Source organism: Humulus lupulus, chromosome 3 (assembly GCF_963169125.1).
Source record: "Humulus lupulus chromosome 3, drHumLupu1.1, whole genome shotgun sequence".
Lineage (NCBI taxonomy): Eukaryota > Viridiplantae > Streptophyta > Magnoliopsida > Rosales > Cannabaceae > Humulus > Humulus lupulus.
This window is the reverse complement of record NC_084795.1, coordinates 122,635,169-122,639,887: the sequence shown is the minus strand read 5'-3', so window position 1 is coordinate 122,639,887 and position 4,719 is coordinate 122,635,169. Positions and strand designations below refer to the sequence as shown.

The window sequence follows — 4,719 nt, the reverse complement described above, 5'->3', positions numbered from 1 at the left end:
GTAACAAGAAAAATGGTGTTTCTCCAAAAGCCCAACCACGTGAGGCCCACTCTAGGCCCAACCCGTGGCCCCCCCTCCAACACCCAACCACCACATTGCTGCCATTTCCCTTATTGAGCCCAACAAAAATACATTTTGTCCCTTTGTCCCCTATGACAAAAATGCCAACTTTTTACCCTTTTTCCTACACATTTTCACCACAACATCATCATTACACCCTATAATTTACCTCTACATACCATATTTATTTTATTTAATTAATCTAATCAATTTAATTAATTTAAATTGATTATTTTAATAAACTCACTTTGGCTATAAATATGGACTTTCAAGACCATTTTTGGGGTGCTTAATTTTTTGGTTACCATCTTTTTCTCTCATTTTCTCTCTACCATTCTCTCTTCCATTTGGGTTTTTCAAGAGCATTTTGCAAGTATGTATGTCATTTATTTTGTAATTTCTATTCTAGTTATGTGCTTCTAATCTTTTTCATAAGATTATTAAGATCATGATGAAGCAACTTGTAACTAGGTAATATTTATGTTGTATGTTGATTTCCCTTGTAATGCAACAAAGTCTATGGATTTTTCTTCTTCATATATTTCTTTCATCTTAAATATCTTGTATTTTAGATTGTTAGAACATTTTTACACTTTGTTCTTCATTAGTGCATAAACATAATATTCTTTGTGTAAGATGTGTCATTAAATTGTACACATCCATGCTTAGAACAAAAATATTATGTTTTGCCTTATAAATAATGTTCATTGATTTATTTGTTATTTCATTAGATTGATTTACACTAAATGCTTTGAAATTATAATTTTGAAAAGTGAAGAAAAATCCTATCTTTTTATAAGAAAATTGTGCTTAAAATTATAAATATTTTTGGAAAATGATAGTTTAAATTATTTTAACTATCACTAAAACTTGGGAATCAATATACTAATAAATATTATTAAACTTACATTTTGTGGATTCTAGTATCTTAATAATCTTTTCTTTTAATACTTATTTTCAACTCATTATTGGTATATTTTCATTATCTTAAAAAGCTTTATTTTTCAATATTTCATTTTATGTTCATACTATTAAAACTTATCAATCTTTGGAACTAGGTTAGAATTTATTACTTTTGATTTAAAATAGTTTCATTTTCGATTTTAGACAACTCCTTTGGGTTCGACATCCTTGCTTACGATCACTATTCTATATGGACGATTCGTGCGCTTGCGATATATAAATTTTTAAACATACCCGTTTAGGGTCCATCAAGTTTTTGGCGCCGTTGCCGGGGAGTTGCAAGAGAAAAGAAACGAATTTATCTCAAGGTTAGTGAATTCTTCTACTAGTTATTTTAATTTTTTTTACACTTAAAAAAAAAAACAAAAAAATATATATCTATAAAATCTATAAAAAAAAAAAAGATAAAAAGAAATTTGGGACGGTTCAACCACCCATAAAAAAAAATATATACTTATATTTATATTTATTGTTTTTTTTTTTTAGTTGACGGCACTTGTGCCTCCTATCTATCCTTTTAATTTTTATAGTCGATGGCACTTGTGCCTCCTAATTTTGTTATAATTTTGTTGTAATTTTATTTCTTTTATATCTTTGTTAATTGATGGCGCTTGTGCCTCTTGACATTTGTTGTAATTTTCTTTATTTATATTGTTGTAATTTTTATTTTATTTAATTTCCGCAAATTACTAGTTGATGGCAATTTTGCCTCCTAGCTAGTTGATGGCAATTTTTGCCTCCTAGTCCTCTATCTTATGTTTAAGTTGATGGCACTTGTGCCTCCTAGTTTTTACCTTAATTTTGTTATGGTTGATGGCATGCTATGCCTCCCTACTCTTGCTTAAATTTTAGTCTTATTTAATTTTTGCCTTATTTTTCTTTGTCTTCTTTAATATTTTAGCGTAATATTGTGAAAAATACTTGAAAAAAAAAAAAAAAAAACCTAAATCTTGTCCTTTCACCATAAGCAATTCTTGCTTAAAGGAAATTTGACCAAAATTCCCATCCGCCTCTACTAATTAACCTCGGGGAGTTGTTAGTAGTGCGCGAGTAAGTGGAATCAAATAGGCCTGGGGACAAGTAAACCATAAGAATTATATTGTTGTGAAATCTCTAAAAATTCTAAGTATGCTCTGTGGTTGCGGTTTTAACTGATCTTCCACATCAGAAAATTGTTTGTTTGAGATTATCCTTGTTGCCTTGTTTGTGAAAAATTGTATGCATCATTGGGAACGTAACTCTAAAAAATGATTAGTAAAAAGACGTTTATCTTTGTTTGAAATTGAAAGTGTTAGTAAAAATTTGAGCATCATGGAACCTATTGCTAATATTGTTGATGAAAATGTTGTGCCTGAAAAAACTTTGCTTGAATATTTTGCACCTATTTCATCTAATGCTCCTTCATGCATTGTTTTACCTACTACTTCTGCTACTCATTTTGAGCTTAAACCCGCAATCATTCAATTATTGCCATCTTTTTATGGGTTAGATAGAGAGGATCCTTACATGCATGTCAAAGATTTCTTAGAAATTTGCTCAACATTTAAATTTCAAAATTTTTCTGATGAGTCGGTCAAACTAAGATTGTTCCCTTTTTCATTAAAAGACAAATCAAAAGCCTGGTTAAATTCCCTTCCCACGGGGTCTATAACTACATGGGATCAACTTTATAATAAATTCTTACTGAAATTTTTTCCTATGTCTAAAACTGATAGTCTAAGGAGAGAAATCTCCGAGTTTTTTCAAAAAGATAATGAAGAGTTTTATGAATGTTGGGAAAGATTTAAAGATTTATTATTAAAATGTCCTCATCATGGTTTTGAAAAATGGAGACTTGTAAAATATTTTTATGATGGTTTGACTCCCTCTAATCGTCAAATGATTCAATCTATGCATACTGGAAAATTTTTAAAATTTCAAGGACAAGAGGCGTGGGACGCCCTTGAAGATTTATCTGTCAATTCACAACAATGGAATTATTTTGATCCTAGGTCTAGGTCAACTAATTCACCAAAAAGAGGAGGAAGGTATGAAGTAAAAGAAGAATTAGACTTAAGAACATCCTTAGATAAATTAGCGAGAAAAGTAGAAGCTTTAGCCATAAGCCAAACTATAAACTCTCCAATTCAACCTAGAAAAGATGTTTGTTCTATATGTTCTAGTCCTTGCCATAATGCACAATCATGCCCTTCCTACCAAGAAGCCTTTTCTGAGGAGGCCAATGCACTTCATACTTATGGGAAACCAAATGATAGCCCATTTTCGTCCACCTACAATCCAAATTGGAGAAACCATCCGAACTTTTCATGGAGACAAAACCAACCCCAAATGAATCAAGGGCACCAATACAACACACAAAACCAAGCTCATGCCCCACAAAATCAACCATATCCGCAACAAAGAAAACCTTCCTTAGAAGATACTTTACAACAATTTATGCAATCCACCCAACAAATCCTACAAAATCAATCTCAATCTATTACCAAACTCGAGACACAAGTAGGACAACTCGCCACTGCTTTAGCTGATAGAGAAAAAGGAACATTCCCTAGTCAACCTATCCCTAATCCAAAAGGTCAATATGAGATAGGAAAGTCTAGTCATAATGGAGAAGTCAAATCAATTTCAACTCTTAGGTCTGGAAAGAAAATTGTCAAACCCGATTACATACCCGAGGTTGAAAATGAAAAAGAAAAAGAAAAGAGTCAGCCTCCTAGTTCTAATCTCAATGACTCATCAAACAAAGAAACTCCAATCCATCCTTTCATTCCAAAAGCCCCATTCCCACAAAGATTACTTCCAATTAAAAAAGGCAGCCAATATAATGACATCTTAGAAGTTTTTAAACAAGTTAGTATCAATATCCCTTTCTTAGATGCCATTAAACAAATTCCTGCCTACTCTAAATTTTTAAAGGATCTTTGTACTGTTAAAAGAAACACTAATGTTCCTAAAAAGGCGTTTTTAACTGAACAAGCTAGTTCCATTATTCAATATAAGAGTCTTGTTAAATATAAAGATCCTGGGTGTCCCACAATTTCATGCATTATTGGTGATCATTTTATTAACAAAGCTTTACTTGATTTGGGTGCTAGTGTAAATTTATTGCCTTATTCTGTTTATAAGCAACTTGGTCTTGGTGAGCTAAAACCTACCTCTATAACTCTTCAATTAGCCGATCGTTCTGTAAAAATTCCTAGAGGCATTATAGAGGATGTTTTGATAAAAGTTGATAAATTTTATTTTCCTGTTGACTTCATTGTTCTTGATACTCAACCTGTGGAAAATATGCATGCTCAAATTCCTATCATTTTAGGTAGACCATTCTTAGCTACATCTAATGCAATCATAAATTGTCGTAATGGTGTTTTGAAATTATCTTTTGGAAATATGACTGTTGAATTGAATGTTTTTAATGTGGTTAAATCTGTTGAGTGTGAAGAAGTGCATGAAGTTAACATGATAGATAGTATTTGTGAAAATGATGGAAATGACTTATTTGATTTTTGTGAAAAATACTTTGGTATGAACTTGCATGTTGATGACTCTAATGATGATGTGAATTCTTTGGTAGAGCCTATACCCTTAAATGAAACCAAAGTTGAACCTTTTTCACCCTTAGGTCATGTTCAATCAATTTCTGAGTCTCCAAAGTTAGACCTTAAACCTTTGCCAGAAAATTTAAAATATGCTTTT

The 4,719-nt window shown here is 31.4% G+C and overlaps 1 non-coding gene across 1 annotated transcript; it reads right to left on the bottom strand.

Moving 5' to 3' along the window:
• Window positions 1-2,736: 2,736 nt before the first annotated feature.
• LOC133827730 (small nucleolar RNA R71) lies at window positions 2,737-2,843 on the bottom strand. Its single transcript, XR_009890381.1, has one exon. It is a non-coding gene; the product is annotated as a small nucleolar RNA R71 (small nucleolar RNA).
• Between the last annotated feature and the right edge of the window lie 1,876 nt (window positions 2,844-4,719).